The 22130-nt window shown below is 43.9% G+C and overlaps 1 long non-coding RNA gene across 1 annotated transcript in view; it reads left to right on the top strand.

Moving 5' to 3' along the window:
* The window catches only part of LOC133057509 (uncharacterized), a 43728-nt gene that overhangs the window by 1507 nt on the left and 20091 nt on the right, over positions 1 to 22130 (top strand). The gene's annotated exons all lie outside the window — the stretch shown is intronic.

Raw genomic sequence — 22130 nt, 5'->3', positions numbered from 1 at the left:
TGGGTCTGTGGTTTGTCTTTACCCTTTGTATATGATGTCTTTTGCCTCAGAGACGATTTTCATTTTAATGTAGACAAAGTTACCCATCTCTTCGGTTATGATTTGCACGTTTTATTCCTTCTTAAAGGATCTGCCTCTTCTCCCACTATCTTAAAGTTGTCCTTCGCTGTTTTCATCCCAAAGCCCAAAAGTAGTTTTGCTTGTTTCTTGTAGGTCTTTAGTGCATCTGGAACTTATTTGGAGGCCTGCTGTAAGATAGGGATCTACTTTATCTTTTCCATATGGATGGCCAATTGTCTCCGAACCAATTATTGTAGAGTCGGTGCAGTCCGGCCTCTCCCCCACCCCCAACATTCCAAGCCCGGGCTCCGATGTGGGCTGGCTTCTGGCCGCTCTTCCGCTCGATTGGGCTGTGGGTCTGTCCCCGTCTGGCGAGCTTTTTCTGGGAGCCGCTGCAGAGACTCTGATGAGAGCACCACGGCCAAGAGTCATGCTCAGACGAGGATTTTTTTTTTTTTTTTTTTTTTTTTTAGGTTTTGTTTCCTCTCTCTCTCTCTTTTTTTTAAAGGAGAACTCGGCCGCCTTCCAGCCCCGGCCGCCAAGAATCTTCTGGTCTTTAGAAGGCGCTGGCTTGCCCCACGCCTGTCCTCTCCAGGGCTCAGTTTCCCTCCCCTAACCGTACCGGGCCTCCTCGCCTGCTCCCTCTAGCTCCCGCCCTGCCGTCGGAAGAGTTCGAGCGCCCTCCCAGAGAATCCGCAAGCCGGCCGGCCTCTTCTGGGAGGATCTGGCTGCTTCCTTTGAAGTTTTGAGGGTGAGGTCGGAGCGCCTCCGTTAGCCTTGAATCTCCCCTCCCCCGACGGACCTCTCCTTAGGGCTGCCTGTCTTCAGAGGCTTTGCCAGGCCCCTCTCAGAATCCGCCCAGGTGAAGGGGACGGCTTCGGAGGTGATAGTAAACTTGCCAAGCCTCCCCTCCTTTTGAGCTTGGAATGGCTGTTTGCTTCCTTTAAAATAATAAGCTGTAAGCCCTTTAGGAACACTTGTGAAACGTGGGAATTTAATTTCCACCTTTTCTTAATTAACAATAGTGCCTTGCTCCTCCTTCTCCCAGAAGCAGGAAAACTTGAAATCTCAATTTATAGGCAAACAGGTTAGAACATGTGAATTTCTCGGAGTTGGAGAAGTTGCAGTGTTAAGTTTTCTCTAAGAAGCCATCTCTGACACGGTTGAGACTCCTCCTCCTCTGCAGAAATGGGTTGGAAACTGAGGTGCTTGTGTACATTAGCTGAGCTGAACAAAAATCCTCCCAGTTATTAGCAGGGTGTGCTTTCCATTTCTGCTGAGAACTGACCTGTCTGTCGGGGTTAAATAAGATGATGCCTGAGCACTTAGCACAGTGCCTGACTCATAGTCAACACTCAGCAAATATTAGCTGCTGTTATATCACAAGATGCAATTGGAATTAAAATATAGTTTGGCTGCTGCTAGAGATGAAAGATCTTATTCGGGGTAAAAACTAAATGACTGATTGTTTTAAGTAAATGTGAAAAAACTTAAAGCCTAATTACTTTGTGATGATCCTACAGATTCAGTTTCAGAGCAGACTTCTGTTGAGGTTGAACAGAAGGCCCAGGTTCATGGTCCATCTCATAGGACCTGGAGGTCATTACCCACAGCTTGATTATTGAGTGCTGAGTTTAATTTGTTTGGCTCTATGATCTCTGATTCAGGTTATGATAATGTAGTGGGATTTGGCCTTCCTTTGTCTGAGGCTTTGGTTTGCATCTGATAGTACATGTAGCATTTGTCAACTAACAAGTTTGTTAAATGTCCTAAGCCTTTACTGAACATTACAGATTGAATAAAACTTTAATTTGTTTTGTGGCTGCATCTTGTGCCTTGCCGGATCTTAGTTCCCTGACCAGGGATTGAACCCTTAGCCTCAGCAGTGAAAGCGTAGAGTCTTAACCACTGGACCCCCAGGGAATTCCCAATAAGACATTATTTTGAGAAGTTCCCTCGTGGTTGAGTGGCTAAGACTCCTCATTCCCAATGCAGGAGCCTAAGTTTGATCCCTGGTCAGGGAACTAGAGTTCACGTGCCACAACTAAAAAGATTCCGAAATTGAATGATCCCGCATGCTTTAACGAAGATCAAAGATTCTGCATGGTGCAACAAAGACCCAGCACAGCCAAATAAATCCAAATAAGTAAAAATAAGTAAATATTTTTTAAAAAGACATTATTTGGGAGGCACCTTTGTTTCTGGGCTTTTCTGAATGCCTGGCCTATGGTAGGCCAGGAATACAGGTATCTTGTGAAGTAATGAGACAGTGGTGTGAAAATGAGGGTGTGTCTCAGGGTCTTGAGACTGGGGTACTGTGACCGCAGGGAGTTTAACTTTCAAAATGATGCCAAGGAAAAAGGTTAAACAATGAAACCAGAGAGCCGAAGCTCTTTATGTGAAAGGAGTTTTACTAAATTCATATTTTGGTTGTGAAATAGAACAAAACTGGCTATTTTGTTCTGTGTTGTTTTCTTAAGGAATAGGAAAAAGAAAATAAACCTGAAAGTAATCCTATTTGCCTATTATTTGCTTATTCTTTTATTATGCACCTACATTACACATAGCACACTAATATGAGAGGGGAATAGAGGTGTTCATGAACTTGCAGAGGAGATAAATATACAGCAAGGTTGGTGTGTAGAGAGTATAGAGCTGGCTTAACTTGGGGTAGGGGCAGGGAGAGGCCAGAGAATTGGGGAAGACTTTTTGGAGCAGGGCTTCCCTGATAGCTCAGTTGGTAAAGAATCACTGCAATGCAGGAGACTCTGGTTCAATTCCTGAGTTGGGAAGATCTGCTGGAGAAGGGATAGGCTACTTACTCCAGTATTCTAGAGCTTCCCTTGTGGCCCAGCTGGTAAAGAATCCACCTGCAATGCAGGAGACCTTCCATCCCTGGGTTGGGAAGGATCCCCTGGAGAAGGGAAAGGCTACCGCCTCCAGTGTTCTGGCCTGGAGAATTCCATGGACTGTATTGTCCATGGGGTCACAACGAGTCAGACACGACTGAGCGACTTTCACTTTTGGAGGAGGTCGTCCCTGGCCTGTCTTGAATGTCTAGTAGGAACTAGGCAGGTGGAGAAAATGGGGGTGAGGGAAAGAGAGTGGATACAAATCAGTAGGAAGAAAACACAAGCTCAGAAAAAAATGGATGGGGGACTTCCCTGGTGGTTCCAGTGGGTCCTTGCTCCCAACACAGGGGTCCCAGGTTTGATCCCTGGTCAGGGAACTAGATCCCACATGCACAAAACTAAGAGTTTGTTGCCCTAATTAAAGATCCTTGCCGAAACTTTAGACCTGACACAGCCAAATAATTTTTTTTAATATTTTTTTAAAAAGAAAAAAGGAAAAAAGAAAAAAGGAACTTCCCTGGCAATCCAGTGGTTAAGACTTTGCCTTCCAGCGCAGAGTGTGGGTTCAATCCCTGGTTTGGAGTTAAGATCCCATGGTGCCTGTCAGCCAAAAAAACAAAAGATAAAACAGAAGCAATATTGTAACAAATTCAGTAAAGACTTAAAAATGGTCCACATTAAAAAAAAAAAAAACCTTAAAAAATATAAAAAAGGAAAGATCCCTCTGATATCAGTGAGATGGGCATGCTTGAATGGAGCAACAGGCAAGCTTTCTAGCCAGGCCTGAAATGAGAAGGGCCCTGCCCAAGCGACAGATTCTAGAGATAGAGTGGAAAGAATCCACAGCAATTCAAGATGGCTGAATGTGTCATGGAATTAAGGGAGGGCGAAGAGTCTGAGCAGACAGATTTCAATCTTGGGACATTGGGTGAAGGTAGGGCCATGTATTGAGACGTGGGAGTTCAAGAGGAGCATGTTTGCCCAGGTTGAGAAGCCCCAGGTTTGAGAAGCCTGGGGAATATCCAGATGGAAGTCGGGGGCTGGCAGGCAACAGAGAATACAGAGGCCCAGAGAGAAGAAGCAGGGTCTAGGTGGAGAGTTGGCTGTATCCAAGTGGCAGTGGAAGCCATAAGCCTGAATAGAATCACTCAGGGACGATGCATGGTGTGGGATGGTCCTGGACTGGAAGAGGACTGGAATAGAACCCAATAGAATATAACACCTAAAGGGTAGGAAGATTTTATTGCAAAGAAAAAATGAAAGAGCAAACAAAAAGGCAGAAGAAAAATTAGAGCCTATCAGTGAGGTTTGATTGCCTGCCCTCCTTGTTCCTGGCAGAGCCCTGATTTTGTTCTGCATTCCACCCCTCCTCCAAGCAGCAGTAAATCCTGATTAATCCAAGCCAACTATGGTTCTCACAATTTCCTTGCCAGCAACTGATTTAGGAAAGGATATGCGATGCAATTCAGGTCCATGAAATGTAAGGAAAGCCTTCTGGGGGCTTCTGGGGAAGATCTCCTCGCTGGATAAAAGTAGATAGGAAGAGGGAATTCCCTGGTGGTCCAGTGGTTAGGATTTGGCACTTTCACTGCAGAGGCTTGCATCCAACCCCCTTAATTGGGGAACTAAGATCCTGCAAGCCACGAGACATTGTAAAAAAATGAAAGAAAATTTACACTTCTTCAGTTGCATGTTGGCACCTGGGACTACTACAGTCATCTTTTAATTGTGCAGAGAGCATCTTGAGGATCGGAGAAGGCAATGGCACCCCACTCCAGTACTCTTGCCTTGAAAATCCCATGGACAGAGGAGCCTGGTAGGCTGCAGTCCATGGGGTCGCTAAGAGTCCGACATGACTGAGCGACTTCACTTTCACTTTTCACTTTCATGCATTGGAGAAGGAAATGGCAACCCACTCCAGTATTCTTGCCTGGAGAATCCCAGGGATGGGGGAGCCTGGAGGGCTGCCATCTATGGGGTCGCACAGAGTCGGACATGACTGAAGCGACTTAGCAGCAGCAGCATCTTGAGGATAAGCCATCATGCTAAAGATGGTAGAGCAGAAAGAGGGAAAGCACCTGGATCCCTGATGCTGCTGCTGAGCCATCAAATTAATCAGTCCCGGAGCTGCCTTGTATCTGGATCTCTTGAAATGTGGGATAGTTCCTTATAGTTTGTTCTTGCAGCTGGAGGCAACCCACTCCAGTATTCTTGCCTGGGAAATCCCACGGATAGAGGAACTTGGCGGGCTACTGTCCATGGGGTCGCAAAAGATTTGGACACAACTTAGCGATTAAGCAACAACGGAGGCATAGCCACAGAGAAGGACACTGTAGAAATCTAGGAAAGAGAATGTTCTAAGGTGGAGATGATTTGACATCTGAGGCTGTAGGAAGATGGAGTAACATGGAGATAGAAAAGGGTCTTTCTAGTGTGGGGGATTACTAGTGACTTCGGTGAGCATAGTAACCCTGGGAGTAAAAGCTAGATTGCAAAAGGTTGTATGTGTATTCTCAGTCACTCAGTTATGTCCAACTCTTTGTGATCCCATGGACTGTAGCCTGCCAGGCTCCTGTGTCCATGGGATTTCCTGGGCAAGAATACTGGAGGAATGGCTTGCCATTTCCTCCTCCAGAGGATCTTCCCTGACCCAGGGATTAAACCCATGTCTCCTGCATCTCCTGGCAAAAGTTAGTTACCCTTCTACATAGTTGGCACTGTATTTGAGGAATACATTTGAGGAATATTTGAGGAAACATAAAATTAAGACATGTGGAAGATAAGGAGATGGGCAGGGTGTTTGAAACAGCAAGTTTAATATGGGGATCACAGATCACTTCCAAGGGGTTTATGGATAGAATAGACCATGAACTTAAATGGAATGAATTATATTTTGATTTTTCACTCACCTCTAATTAAAATTTAGCCTTCCCTTCCATTGTAACTGTAGGCATCACACTTCACTAGTATTGAGCAGTACCTGTGACTCTGTGACACAGCTAAAAATCACAGCTATTTTTAGATCACATCACAGCTGATGCAGATGTTACAAAATATTGTTTATAATCTTTACTACCTGTGAATAAGTTGTTAGGCCCCCTCGAGATCTTGTTATTTAATGCATTCATGGATGACACAAAAATAAAATGAAAGAAGTTCATGTATGATTATACCATCATTTATTTGTTTATTTTGAACTGGGGCATCATGGCTTTGCATGGGCTTTCTCTAGTTGCGGCAAGTGTGGACAGCGCTTCATTGTGGTGTGTGGGCTTCTCGTTGCAGTGGCTTCTCTTGCTGCAGAATACAGGCTCTAGGTGCTCAGGCTTCAGTAGCTGCAGCACACAGCCTTGGTAGTTGTGGTGCTTAGGCCTAGTTGTCCTCACGACACGTGGAATATTCCCAGACAGATACAGGGGTCAAACCTATATCAAAACCTGGTCAGGGAACTAGACCCCTCTTGCCACAACTAAGAGTTCACATGCCACAGGAAAGATCAAAGATCTCAAGTGCTACAGCTAAGACACGGCGCAGTCAAATAACTAAATAAAATTTTTAAAATATTTTTAAAAAAACTGCATCATTCACCAGACTGCCAAAAGCATGCCCCGGATTCCAGAAGCATCTGTGGTGTGATAAGGGTTAAGAACTCTGCTCTAGGGACTTGCCTGGCAGTCTAGTAGTAAGACTCCATGCTTCCACAGCAGGGGGCATGGGTTCTATCCTCCGTTGAAACTAAGATCCCCAAAATAAATTAAAAAATAAATAAAACAGCAATTTAAAAAAGAACTTAGCTCTCAAGGGGAAAAGAGAGAAAGGGAGACTTATACAGAGGAGGTGGGAATGTAGTGTCTGGGGAACACTGTTTTTTAGAGCATGGGAGAAGCTTGCAAAAGCCTCAGTATTTCAACATGATGTTGAAATGCTAAAGGGACAAAGGGGATTTTGAGAACCAAGTCCCTGAGGAGACTGGAGCTCTTGGGATGCAGGGCTCAGGTGGACGGATTAACTACAGGAAGGAAACTTTTCCCACAATGAAAGGGAGGAAAGGATGAGTGTGGATAAAAATAAGTGTTTTAGTCGGGTGGGAGCAGGGGACAGGAAGTTGAGGGGGATTCTGCCTGATTGCTTCTATTTTCACCATCTAGTAGGAGTGAAGTTATCTGCTGAGAGTAAGAGGGGAGGTGACAAAGGTAGGGAGCAGAAGAGAGGGCTGACAGGCACAAGTATGAGGTCTCCCAGCCCAGTGGGTGGAGAGGGCTGGGACAGTTAGGGACCACCAGAATGTCAAGGCAGTAGTCCAAGTGGGAGTGTGTTGCCTCAGGCAGTGTTCAGCTGCCCAGGTGTGGGAATCAGAGGGCATATCAGTGAAAACCAGGGCTGGGTTTTACCAGGAGGATGGGGGTGAAGATCAGGAGAGTAAATGAAGGATGGATCAGATTATCCAGACTGCCTGGAGAAGAATGTGAAGCTAGGAAGGGACTGATTGCTTGGAAGAGTGAAATCAACATTAGAAGCAGCAGAGTGGGACTAAGGGAATGAGAAGGTTGAGGTGCCAGAAGTGGTGGTGCAAGCGTTAGCCAGTCAAGTTTGAGGTTAAGGAATAGTTTGTGGGATGGCAGGTGGTGGGGTCTGTCCATGGTGTGTATGATGAGTAGAGAACTAGTAAAGGGCATTGGAGGTGAGGAGGTCAAGAAACAGCCAGTCCAGCCAGGACCATCCATGTGGATGTAAACGTGAAGGTGAGGTTTGGAGTGGAGAAGAAAATCTGGAGAATGTGAAAGAGTGACTTGGAAGTAGGAGGATCTTTGGAACAAGCAGAAGAGCGTGCTGGTGGATAATAAGTGCCTCAAAGGAGGAGGGGGGCTTTTTCAGCAAGGTGAGAGTAATTATCTAAACCTATGGACTGGGAGAAAATATTTGCAAACAATGCAATGGACAAGGACTTAATTTCCAAAATATACAAAGAGCTCGTACAACTCAATGGGCTTCCCTCGTCACTCAGTCAGTAAAGAATCTGCCTGCGATGCAGGAGACCTGGGTTCGATCCCTGGGTCAGGCAGATCCCCTGGAGAAGGAAATGGCAACCCACTCCAGTATTCTTGCCTGGAGAATCCCATGGATGGAGGAGCCTGGCGAGCTACAGTCCATGGAGCCGCAAAGAGTCGGACATAACTTATCGACTAAACCACCACATACGACTCAACAAAACAAATAACCCTATCAAAAGTTGTTCTTCTCTGAAGAAGACATGTGCCAACAGGCACATGAAAAGTTGCTCAACATCTATTATTATTAGAGAAATGCAAATTAAAACTACAATGAAGGGATTTTCCTGGTGGTCCAGTTGCTAAGATGCCACACTCCCAATGCAGGGGACCCAGGTTTGATCTCTGGTCAGGGAACTAGGTCCCACACGCCAAAGCTAAGAGTTCACATGTAGCAATGAAGATCAAAGATCCTGTGTGCCACAATGAAGATCCAGCACAGCCAAATAAATAAATATTTTTAAAAGCCTACAATGAAAAAAAAAAAAAACATACAATGAAAAAAAAAGAAAACCTACAATGAAGTATCACCTTACATAGTTCAGATGTCCATTATCTTTATCTAAAATTCTACAAATAATAAATGCTGGAGAGGATGTGAAGAAAAGGATGTGAAAAAAATTCCCACACTCCTACACTGTTGGTGGGAATGTAAATTGTAGCCACTATGGAGAACAGTATGAAGGTTCCTTAAAAAACTAAAAATAGAGTTAGCATATGATCAAGCAATTCCACTCCTGGGCGTATATCTGGAGAAAACTCTAATTTGAAAATATACTCACATCCCAGTGTTCATAGCAGCATTGTTTACAATAGCCAAGACATGGAAGCAACCTAAATGTCCATCAATAGACAAATGGATAAAGAAAATGTGGTACATATATATAATGGAATGCCACTCAACCATGAAAAAGAATGAAATAATGCCATTTGCAGCAACATCAATGGACCTAGAGATTATACTAAGTGAAGTAAGTTCAAAAGAGAAAGAGAAATACCATATGATATCACTTATATGTGGAATCTACAATATAACACAAATGAACTTGCCTACAAAGCAGAAATAGACTCATAGACATAGAGATCAGACTTGTTCCCTAGGGGGAGCTGAGAGGAAGAAGGATGGACTGAGAGTTTGTGTTTGGTAGATGTAAACTATTACATTTAGAATGGATAAACAATAAGGTCCTAATGTATAGCACAAGGAACTATATTGTAATACACAGTAATAAACTATAATGGAAAAGAATCTTCAAAAGAATATATGTCTATATATATATATCTGAACCACTTTGCTGTACGCCAAAAACTAACACAACATTGTAAATTAACTGTACTTAAAAAAAGTTAATTGTCTAAAAATAACAATAAGGAGATGAAAGAATGCCTACCCACCATGAGGTGGAGAGTGGGGACCCATGCTTCTGCTGTATAGCCAGGGCTTCAGAAAAACAAACAAAACTAGCCTTTATTGAAGAGGCCAGAAAGAGTCACACGATTTCGGACCTGACACCATCTAGTACAGTGGTTTCCAACCCCAGAAGATAGTCACCCTCCTATGCCTTACACCAGCCAGGAGGCACTTGCAAACCAGCAGAGGCCTATTTGGTTGTATCTCAAAGGTGGGGGTGGACAATACTGACTTTTAGTACCTAGAGATCAGAGATGCTAAATGTCCCGCAGTGTACAGGATAGATTCACACTGCGGGTGACCTGTCCTGCCATGATGCTGGTAGTACATCTCATACACTTTACAAATGAGGAGATGGGGTTTCAGAGAGCTGTGTGCTGACATTTTGGAGCTTCTCTTTGTCTTGATATCATGTTAAGATCTGTGTCTGTGTCTGAGATCACTGTGATAGACACTGGTGGTTGGTGAGTCCTGTCTGCTCTATCTAGTTACCTCCCAATGATTGGTCTACGGTTGCCTTAGTTCTGGCCCATGAGATGTAAACAGAAGCCGTGGAGCAAGACTCGTGGGAAAACTTTTTCAAAGGGCAAGCGCAGCCAGAGGCCTTTTCCACACTTGCTCTGTTCTCTTCTGTTGGAAGCTGTTTCATCAGGTGTCTTGTGTCGGGAGCACAAAAAGCCACGCGTTAGTGATGGAGCAACACAAAATAGAGAAGCCATGTGCCCCTGGGACATCCCAGGGCATCCAATGGTTAAGACTCTGCACTTCCACTGCAGGGGATGTGGGCTCAACCCCTGGTGGAGGAACTAAAATCCCATATGTTGTATAGCATGGCCAAAATATTTGAAAAAAAAAAAAAGAGGCCATGTGTCCTTGATGGTTTCCTAACCTCAAGCTTGGACTGCCTACCTCTGGATTTACCAAGGGAGAAAAACAAACTACTGTTTATTTAAGCTGCTTTTAATTTAATGTTCTTTTAATTGCAGCTCACTGTATTTCTACTTGATTGAGTCAGAGGGCCAGTTAGTAACAGAGCCGAGGCTAATCCCAGGTGTTCTCTCTCAGAATCCAATATTCTTTCCTTGATAGTAATGATTCTCAACGAGTGGATCCCAGACAAGCAGCATCAGCATTGCCTGGGAACTTGTTAGAAATGCAGGGAGTTCCCTGGAGGTCCAGTGGTTAAGATTTGGTGCTTTCACTGCTGAGGGCCTAGATTCAATCCCTGCTTGGGGAACCAAGATCCCATAAGCTTTGCCAGTTCAGCTGAAAAAAAAAGAAACGCGGAATTTCACAGCCCACCTCAGACCTGGGGGTGGAGCCCAACAATCTGGTTTAAGGAGCCCTCTGCATGATTCTCTCACACCTCAGTTTGAAAGCCATTGCTCTCTAGTTATGGTCCTCAGGTTTGGTCCTGGCCCAGCAGCATCAGCGTCACTTACAGACTTGTTAAAAAATAACTATCTTAGGGCTTCCCAGGTGGTTCAGTGGTAAAAGCATCCTGCTGCCAGTGAGGGAGAAACAGGAGATGTAGGTTTGATCCCTGGGTCAGAAAGATCCCCTGGAGGAGGAAATGGCAACCCACTCCAGTATTCTTGCCTGGAAAATCCCATGGACAGTGGAGCCTGGCAGGCTACAGTCCATGGGGTCACAGAGAGTCAGACATGACAGTTACAAGGAAAAAAAAAAAAACATTTCAGGTCCCACTCCAGATCTACAGGATCAGAATCTGCATTTTCAGGAGATCCTAGGGTTATCTGCAGGCAAGTTGAAGTTTAAGGAGCATTGCTCAACAATATGCTCTCCAGTGTCTCTTGATTACTTATTGAAGCAAGAGTGGTGAAACAGAGATGACTGACCAGGCTGAAATAATACACTTAGGATTCAGCTATTTACACCACATAACAAGATCTAAACATTTTAAAATTTAAAAGATATAATCTACAATTAAACTTTCAAACTTTTATTTTAGACATTTAAAAACATAAAAATTAACAAGGGTCATATAATTGTACCCTATATACTTCATAGTTCTTATATATTTTATTTTTAAAAAACTTCTGGCCATGCCCCACATCATGTGGGAACTTGGTTCCCTGACCAGGTATCGAACCCACAGCCCCTGCATTGGAAGGCAGCCTTAACCACTGGACCGCCAGGGAAGTCCCATGTGTGCTGTGCTTGGTTGCTCAGTCGTGTCCAGTCCTTTTCGTCCCGCTGGACTGTAGCCCGCCAGGCTCCTCTGTCTATGAGGATTTTCCAGGCAAGACTACTGGAGTGGGTTGCCATGCCCTCCTCCAGGGGATCTTCCCAATGCAGGGGTTGATCCCAGGTTTCCCACATTGCAGGTGGATTCTTTACCGTCTGAGCCACCACGGAAGTCCTGTGATTGATTTCAAATGAAAAACTTATCCCAGGTATAAATTTGAGTATGCTCTTTTAGGAATCACTTGAATGAGGTGAATTTGTGTATGCCACCAACGCCTCTGTAAAAGAAATCATGCAGTATTTTAAAAATAAATGATGTTTTAATATATTTATACTCATTGGAAAAAAGAGGGGAAATTTCAATTTTTTATTTCATTGTGTAGTTTTTGCATTCCTTCTTGTACCGTTTATTAGAAATTACATATTTCATGATGGCATTTTCAGGATTCTGCTCTTGTCCTTAGTTCATGTCCATGTTATCCCTGATTGCTGCACTCTCGTAGTTGCTAACAGATACAGTTTCATCAAATGGATGATCTTAGGCCTTCATTTGAGCTTGCCCTAAAATACATTTTGCTAGGGATGCCTGCTTTAAAATGTATTTAATTTTCTTATCTTGATATTCTTTAAGTGTACTTTCCAGAAAAGTAGCTTTTAGAAGGAGAAGGCAATGGCAACCCACTCCAGTACTCTTGCCTGGAAAATCCCATAGATGGAGGAGCCTGGTAGGCTGCAGTCCATGGGGTCGCTAGGAGTCGGACACAACTGAGTGACTTCACTTTCCCTTTTCACTTTCATGCTTTGGAGAAGGAAACTGGCAACCCACTCCAGTGTTCTTGCCTGGAGAATCCCAGGGACTGGGGAGCCTGGTGGGCTGCCGTCTATGGGGTCGCACAGGGTCGGACACAACTGAAGCGACTTAGCAGCAATAGCAGCAGCTTTTAGAAAGATAGACGTACCAAAAAAAAGAAAAAAAGAAAAGAAAGATAGACGTGTTTCTGTCACTTTCATTATCTGCTGTATGTAACTTCTTTGTGCAGAATGAAGGGTCTGTCCAAATTGTTGCCACTGTGCATCATGGTCTTGATTTATGGGAGGCATGGTGACAGCTTCCTAGAGCTGGATGGACTGTAGAGATTATCTATTAATTAAGTCTTCCCAACCTTTCCCCTTTCAGTTTGTAGAGAAATAACAACCACACCCTAAGGAAAGGGAAGGGTTGAAGCAGTTCTCCTCGGGAGGGGTTCCTGGGGGGCTCCTGTGAACCCTATAGCTCATTTCCCATTATAACCATTTTTCCATTATGGTTTATCACAGGATATTGAATATAGTTTGCTCCGCTATACATTAGGACCTTGTTTATCCATCCTGTATATAATAGTTTGCATCTGCCGACCCCAAGCTCCCAATCCATCCCTCCCGACCTCACCCAAGACAGCTTCTTTCTAAAAATTGTTACTTATTTATTTATTTAGCTGTGTCGGGTCTCAGTTGAGGTACACAGGGTCTCACTGTGTCATGAGTGTCCTTTGTTGTAGCGCGTGGACCCTCTAGTTGTGCCACTAATTGTGGCTTAGTTGCGCAGAGTATGTGGGATGTTAGTTCCCCAACCAGGGATCTAACCCTTGTCCCCTGCAATGCAAGGTGGATTCTTAACCACTGGACCGCCAGAGAAGCCTCAAAGAATAGCTTCTTTTTTTTTTTTTAAGGGTTTTCTTTAATAAATGTATCTTTATTTATGTATTTTTGGCAGCACTGACTCTTTGTTTCTGCTCCCGGGCTTTCTCTAGTTGCAGTGAGCGAGGGCTGCTCTTAGTGTGGTGCTGACTTCTCATTGCAGTGGCTTCTCTTGTTGCAGAGCACAGGCCCTAGGGCATGCAGGCGTCAGGAGTTGCAGCTCACAGGCTGAGTAGTTGCAGTGTCCAGGCTTAGTTGCTCGGCAGCGTGTGGAATCTTTTGGTATTGGCAGGTGGATTCTTAACCACTGGACCACCAGGGAACTCCCCTCAAGATAACTTTTTAACACATAAAATTTTTGATCACTAAATATTTAGTCTATTTCAACTTTTCATTTCATGAATGAGGAAACTGGGGCTTATTTCTTTTTCAAAAAGTATGTTTGCATAATTTATTAGTGATGGTATTGTGTATGGTTTGTATTTTCCTTTCTTCTGTTGTAAGTTGTATTTTTTTTCTCCTTCTTACAGTAAGGATGATTTCTGTTTAAGTCACAGTGTATTTGGTTTGGTGCTATTGTCAGAGTTCCTTTTTAAGATCCTATTGTGGTGCCAGACAGGAAAAAATTTCATCCGATTTTTTTTTTTTTTTCTGATGAAATAAGAAAGTTTCCATTTTTGGAAGCATTGTAGTAAGATGCAATATCTTCTATTACTGCTTTAATATGTTGTATCTAATAGTTTGATTTCCTCTAGTATCTGGGACTGTTTTTATTTCTAGAGCTTCCATTGTTTTATATGTATATTGACAGCCAGAATACTGGAGTGGGTAGCCTTTCTCTTCTCCAGGGGTCGAACCCAGGTCTTCGACTTTGCAGGCGGATTCTTTACCAGCTGAGTCACAAGGGAAACCCTGACATTTGTAGCCGCTTTGACTCTACTGATGTTTCTTATGCTACCAGTACCTCTCTCTAGCTATGCCAGGCTAGTGTATTTGGCTAACCTGTTTAGGAGATTATTAAAAATTAACTTTTGACATGGTTTTAGTTTCCTGCTTTCTATCACTTGGTTTGTTAAATCAACACAATTTAACAAAACCTTTTAGGTTCTAAGAACAGTTATTTAACAGCCTAACTGAAAATTGGAAAATCCAGCCCTAACACTTTTTTTAAGGATTTTTGTTTGTTTTGCAGCTCTCATTTTCTTAGTCCTGGCCTGCCTGCCCCTCAGGCTCCTTACTGCTCCAGTTTAAGACTTTGGTGACTGACCCCAAGGTTCTGCAGGTCTCAAGACAGTCCCTTTGTGCAGGCTCTTGGGGGGCAGGGCGGGCATTTGTGAGTGTTCTGAGGATTCTGTGTGAGAACTGTCCGAGTCCTTTCCCTTGCCTGCTTCAGTCCCATCTGTAAATGAGTGACAGAAGCAAGTCAGTGAGTGCCTTCTGGATGGACCGAGACCAAACAGGTAGAAACAGCGCCCCCTGGGTTGAATCACCCTGTGATGGAGTAAGATGATAGCCCAGGAACCCAGGAAACAGCCTGTGTCCACTTCCCTCTGCCATAGTTCCTCCATGGCTCAGGAATGATACCTGACTTAGGTGTTTTTCTGTTAATCACAGGTTGAAGCAAAATCACTCTCAAACTGTTCTCACGTGTTGGAATCAAAGTAATTTTACTCTGATCTTCCCTAATCTGAGTTGACATCTGTATGACATGGTTCTTCCTCTTTGGCATATCTTACTACTGAGCCTGGGCCCTAGAGCCTGGGAGCTGCAACTAGTGAGCCCACATGCCGCAACTACTGAAGCCTGTGTGCCCGAGAGCCTGTGATCTGCAACAAGAGAAGCCACGGCAATGAGATGCCCAGACACTGCAGTTAGAGAGTAGCCCCTGCTTGCCACAATTAGAGAAAGGCCCATGCAGCAAAGAAGACCCAGCACAGCCAAAAATTTAAAAAAAAAAAAAGTTTTAATTTAAAAAAATGCATTTGAGGGTACAGAAAAAGAGATTTTATATTCTGGTAGCCTTTGCTTTGTTAATGTAGAGATCTCTTTTTTGTTTTAAAGTAAGTGATAAAGCTGTATTTACAGAGACTTGATTGTACATAGAAAATCCTAAGGAATGTGTCTGAAAAAGCTACCAGAACTAATGAGGGACTTTAGAAAAGTTACAATTCAAGATCCATATACACAAGGGAATTGCATTTTTTAAAAAAATGAAACATTTTTCATTATTTATTTTTTAATGTGATAAAAGATACATCACATAAAATTTACCATTTTAACTGTTTTTAAGTGTACAGTTCAGTGGCTTTAAGTACATTTACATCAGTGTGCAACCACTGAGATAGCTTCTTAACACATAAAACTTTTGATAAATAATTATATATAAAATGTATATATCGAAATATATAAACTGATGAATTGAAAATGGGATGGGGAAGCTTTGTACTTTACCTGTATTTCTACTTCAAGATAGAACAAAATCTAAGCACTGAGTTGTAGATATAACTGACTTACCAGCCATCCTGAATGTGTATCATCTTCCTCATACTACCTTGGGAAGATAGGAAAAACAGTATTTTAATGGGAGAGGACACACTTTTTCTATGTAAAATAATCATCTCTACCAGGTTTAAATACCATAGCATCAAAACATATTTGTTGTAGTAAATATAGAAAAAAACAGGTAAGCAAAAAAAGTAAATAACTTGGAAGGATTAATATTGACCTTTTAGGCATTTGGAGTGCTGTTGTTTTCAGTATTTGAGGATTTAAATATTGACAGTATTAACTTGTGCTTGAGTTAATTGTAAGCCACAATTAGCAGACCTTAGTTCAATAGCATTTCAGGGTGAGTGAGTTCCCAGCGATCACAGATCAATAGGTTTTACTTCTGTTTTTTGTTTGAAAGAAAACCTTATGATGGATTAGATTTTATGTGTGTCTGTGTTTGAGTTTTTTCTCCACTTAAAAGATGTGTTGCTGACTCATTGGAAAAGACCCTGATGTTGGGAAAGATTGAAGGCAGGAGAAGGGGCAGTAGAAGATTAGATGGTTGGATCAGTGAACATGAGTTTGTGCAATCTCTGGGAGATATTGAAGGACAGGGAAGCCTAGCATGCTGCAGTCCATGGAGTCGAAAAGAGTCAGACACGACTTAGCGAGTGAAAGTGAAAGTCGCTCAGTTGTGTCCAACTCTTTGTGACCCCGTGGCCTATACAGTCCATGGAATTCTCTAGGTCAGAATACTGGAGTGTGTAGTTGTTCCCTTCTCCAGGGGATCTTCCCAACCCAGGGATCAGACCCAGGTCTCCCGCATTGCAGGCAGGTTCTTTACCAGCTGAGCCACAAGGGAAGCTCAAGAATACTGACACAACTTAGTGACTAAACAACAAATGATGTGTTGAGACTTCCCTGGCGGTCCAGTGGTTAAGACTCTGTGCTTCTACTGCAGGGGGCACCAGTTTGATCCCTGTTTGGGGAACCAAGATCCCTCATGCCATAGGGTGCAGCCCCCCAAAAAGATGTGTTTGTTTCATCAACTGGTTAAGTATATGTATGGCACAAGTATACATAATGTGTTTTCTGACCTTTGAGTTGGAAGAGACTTGATTTTATCGAGTATGCTTTACACTTGTAGGTAATCATTAAAATTGGGTACTGCGGAAGTCTGATAATGAGAATCTGGCTTCTCTTCGATTTGGAAGAGGCATTGGTGCCAAATGGTAAACCGTCAATGATACATGCCTTATCTACGCTAGTGGAGGGTGGTTTGCATACATTTCCCTGAAGCGAAATATCCAAATTGCTTCTGGGGCCTTTTGGAATGCATCTTACAATAACAGACTCTTTTATCTGGAAGTCCAACCCTTTCATTTTTACAGACCCCTCTGCGCCCCAGTCAGACAGTACTCCCCTTCCAGTTTTCCTCCAGTACCTTGTCCAGCCTTCCCCATTGCCCTAATTATGCAGTCATATGATCAATTATTTACATTAACACATAAACAATAGAGTGGGAAATTCTTCAGCTGTTCTATATCTTGCTCATCATTGTTGTCATTAGCACTTAGCAGAGTGCCTGAAACTTACTAGTTTCTCAATAAATGTTTCTTGAGTGAATGAATGATGAGACAGAGGCCCAGGGACAGGAAGTGCCCTGCCCCAAATCACAAATCTAGTTCGTAACAACCTTGTGAGACATAGGTTATGATAACATTGTAATTACGTTGCATTGCCTGACAGCATGTCAGGAGAGGGCAGAATTGGACAGGATCTTGGAATAAAACTCTGGTGACACATTATCTGTGAGAATTTCTAATTCACGTGATGATCCACAACATCCAGAGTTGATTCTGAGGTTCATCTTGAGAGGCTTCTTTTGGTACCTTAGAGTTTTGTTTCTTTTGCTAATACTCTACCAGTAGGAAAGATATGTGGGGAGGAGGGAGAATTCCCACGATTGGGAAAGGAAGGGCTTCCCTGGTAGCTCAGCTGGTAAAGAATCGGCTTGCAATGCAGGAGACCCTGGTTTGACTCCTGGGTTGGGAAGATCCACTGGAGAATGGATGGACTACCCACTCCAGTATTCTTGGGCTTCCCTGGTGGCTCAGCTGGTAAAGAATCAGCCTACAATGCAGGAGACCTGGGTTCAATCCCTGGGTTGGGAAGATCCCCTGGAGAAGGGAACAACTACCCACTCCAGTATTCTGGCCTGGAGAATTCCATGGACTATATAGTTCATGGGGTCACAAAGAGTCAGACACAACTGAGTGACTTTCACTTTACATATGAGAGTGGGTGAAGTCCCTGGTCTACAGAAGGGCAGGGAGATCTCTCCCCTTCCCTGGGGTCCACAGACCCTCAATTATCTTCATGGTCAGTTTTTGTTAGAAATATGTAATCATTTTTGGAATAGATGGGGGAAGGTTGGTGACAACCCTGTGTGTATGTGATAACCACTCAGATTTGTGACAGGATCAAGGTTTTGCTTTGTTTTAAAGCAGAGAGGGTTGGAGTAGGATGTCAACATGAGAATCCCAGATCGCTACTGCCTGTGGCCTTTGAGGAGGTCAGAGTGACCCAGGAAATGTAATCTGGCTGGTGGCCAGTGGTAACCATCCCTGAGCTCAGCAGTCTTCCGTGATGGTATGCTCCAGGAAATTTGCTCCAAGGAGGCCTCAGGATGCTGACATTGACTGCTTTCCTGAGTGACAGCTGGAATGTGTGTGTGTGAGTGTGAGAGAGGGAGAGGGAAGGAGGGAGGGGAGGAGAGGGGTGAATGGAGAAGTCAGAAACCTGGAGAAGGTGTGGCCTGGCAGACCTGTTGGAAGTCCTCCTTTTCATTGACGATTTCAAGGTGATGAGGTAGCACCAGAGTCACCTAGATGGCCATCGGGAAAGATGTGTGAGGTCTGGGCTGGCCCCATAGGTGGGAGCGTATTGATGTGGGCAAGGGTATTGATTGATATGTTGGCCAGCTTCAACGAGGAGCCACTGTCTTGGTTGCTTATTATGAGCCTGCTGCCTGAATTCAGTGGGCAGGTGAGGACAGCACCTGGCTGGACCTCAGGGATGAAACCAACAAACTTTTGTCCCCAAATCCTCTGTAGACATTGATGCATATGGAGAACAGGTAGGTTAAGCTCTCACTTTTTTTTTTTGGCCACACTACTTGGCTTGTGGGATCTTAGTTGCCTGACCAGGAATTGAACTTAGGCCCAGCAGTGAAAGTGCTGAGTCCTAACCACCGGGCCACCAAGGAATTCCCCCTAGCTCGCTCTCTTCTGACTGTGTGTCTCTTTAGAATGGTCACCATTTCTTGCCATTAGGAGTTGCTAGCATTGAGTTGGAGTCCATAGAATGGGCTTTATGAGTCAAGAACCCCTTAACATTATTTTCAAGTCTATATGTTTATTTTTTTCTGGGGAAAAGTTGGTAACAGTTTCTTGAGAGTGACCCATGTGTCAACAAAGGTTAAGAACTCTTGGCATAGGGGAAGCAGAAGGGATGCCTGCATTTATAGGGGCCTTGCTGTTCGCAGGGCAAGGATGTCAGTGAATGGAGTATGACAGGGTAGGAAGGATCAATTTGGTGGCTCAGGGCCAATGGATTAACAGCTTTTGCATCTCCTGATAATGGAACGTACCTGAAGGCATGTACTCACATGTGGATTAGAGGCAGTGGTCGGAAACTAACTGAATGAGCAAGGGACAACTACGGTGCATACAGAGAAATAAATAATGTGAGTCCAAGGGAACTTAGCTGGTTGGAATAGAAGAGTCACTGTGGGGAGCTCCCTGAACACAACCAGACTCCAAAGAGAACAGAATATCATAGTGTTCTCAGGACTGAGTCTGTTTACAATCCACGAGAGGGTGAGGTCACAAGGAGTTCCAGGGGCCACATGGACTTCAGTTAAGGCTGTCCCCTGGCTCTGGGTGGGGGACCCTCTTCAGCCGTATCATCTGTGGTTATGTCCTAGAAGCTGAAGTCGTAGTCTGGCCTTCATCAGCCCTTGGACATAAAGCCTAGTATATTCATCGCTACTTGATCCTTTTCATGAACTTCAGGTGACCTGGTATTTTTTCCACACCATCCCTGGGACCAGTGCCCTGTGTGATTCATTTCCACCTTGGGGCCCCGCTGATGAGATTGGATAGTACCATTTCCAGAAACGGAATCTAAGTGGACAAGAGAAATATTTTGGGGAGCAGTTCTCTCTAGGTTCCAGAATCCTAAAGAAGAATGGGACATGGTGGAAGTGGTAATTCTCAGGGGGGACTGTAGGTTGGGAAAAGAAAAAGTGGATCACTTCCAAATCTCTGGGGTTGTTTGACTCAATGTTTTTCTCACTGGCCCAGCTGTAGTTGGGTGTTGCTGAGGCTCTCTCCCAGGGGCTTCCTGGGTAGCCCTAGTGGTAAAGAACCCGCCTGCCAATGCAGAAGATGGATGAGACACGGGTTCGGTCCTTGGGTCAGGAAGATCCCTGGAGGAGGTCATGACAACCAGTTCCAGTATTCTTGTCTGGGAAACCCCATAGACAGAAGAGCCTGGCAGGCTACAGTCCATGGGGTCACAGAGTCACACACGACTGAAGTGACAGCATGGATGCACACACTAGGCTTTTTCTCACTCCTCACCTCCTCCTTCTGGTCGTCCCTTGGCTGAGCCTGTGCTCCTTGAGCAAGGCAAGCCTGCTGCAAAGCTGTTTCAGGGAAACACATCCAGTTGGCAGCTCTGTTTTACCCTATAGGTGACCTTCCCCCTGTGCCAGTTCTGATGCCCCCTTTCCCAGCTGACTTTTGCAGAGAAGGCCTTAGAACTGCCGTACTGTCCACTGATTCTCTGTTTTGGTGCAGCCATCGACAGATCCAGTTCATGCTTCATGACTACTGTTTGATCTTGTAGGAAGTAAAATACTCCTAGTCACCAGTTTGTTTCCATTCAGGTGCTAATGGCACCTCGTATAAGTGTATCCATTGGGACCATTTCCAGAGGCTCGAATATCAGAAATTCAACTTGAATTCAGAAATTCAAGCCAAGTTTCTGGGATATCTTTTCTTAAGTCATGCAAAAAAGGAATTGAAAAAAATAATTTCTAAAGTTGCAGAAATGACATCTCTTATTCCTTTTTCTCCTCTTTGAAAATGGGCTGATTACAGTCAACCGTGTTATTGATCTGTAGGCCAGTGTGGTGAACACACAAATTTATCCTGGGGTATGCTATTATGTGATTGTATGGCAAGGCTTTTAATGTCTTCCTGTTAAAGGAAAGGAAGAGAGTAGAAGCTATGGCCTTGACACTGTTCTTTTATTTGTTTAATGAATGTTTGTTAAACGGTTACAATGTGCTAGGACTGTGGTAGATATCAGGGCTGAAGAGATAAAAGACCCTATCCCAGCCTACAAGAAATGCATGGGCCAGCCAGGGAGACAGAGAAGTGAGTCATTAATGAAATAGAGTGGAGCAATTGCCAGGAAAGCCGTGATCAGGGGGCTGATATCCCAGAGACAAACCTAAACAGTGTATTTAAAAGCAGAGATATCACTTTGCCAACAAAGGTTCGTATAGTTAAAGTTGTGGTTTTTCCAGTAGTCATGTACAGACGTGAGAGTTGGACCGTAAAGAAGGCTGAGTGCTGATAAATTGCTGCTTTTGAATCGTGGTGCTGGAGAAGACTCTTGAGAGTCCCTTGAACTGCAAGGAGATCAAACCAGTCAATCCTACAGGAAATCAGTCCTGAATATTCCTTGGAAGGATTGATGCTGAAGCTGAAGCTCCAGTTATTTGGCCACCTGATGTGAAGAGCAGACTCTGGAAAAAATCCTAATGCTGGGAAATATTAAAGGCAAAAGGAGAAGTGGGCAGCAGAGGATGAGACGGTTAGATAGCATCACAGACTCAAGAGACATGAGTTTGAGCAAACTCTGGGAGATGGTGAAGGACAGGGAAGCTGGCGTGCTGCAGTCCAGGCGGTCACAAGGAGTCAGACATGACTTAGTGACTGAACAACAACAATAATCCCTGAGGCAAGATGCTGCCTCCTTCAGTGGAAAATCAGTAGCCCCTCACTGTTTTACCAGGGCTGGGGGAGGGGGATTTTCCATGTGGAAAAGTGGATTTTCTAGATATCCAGGCTTATTTTTCAAGGTCCCCAAACTTAAAGCATTAAAAAAATTTGTTTTCATGGAAATAGGTAAAATGTACTCTTTTCTTTTTTTTTTGAAGTTCTTAAGCTATAGTTGGTTTATTTATTTATTTTAATTTTTTTTTTTTGGTTTTTTTTTTTTTTTTTAATTTTGGCTGCACCGTGGGGTTCGTGCAGCACCCACCCAGGGATGGAACCTGCGCCCCCTGCAGTGGAAGCTCAGAGTCCA

This window comes from Dama dama, chromosome 5 (genome assembly GCF_033118175.1).
Source record: "Dama dama isolate Ldn47 chromosome 5, ASM3311817v1, whole genome shotgun sequence".
Lineage (NCBI taxonomy): Eukaryota > Metazoa > Chordata > Mammalia > Artiodactyla > Cervidae > Dama > Dama dama.
The sequence above is the reverse complement of the archived record's forward strand: the minus strand, read 5'-3'. Positions and strand labels throughout refer to the sequence as shown.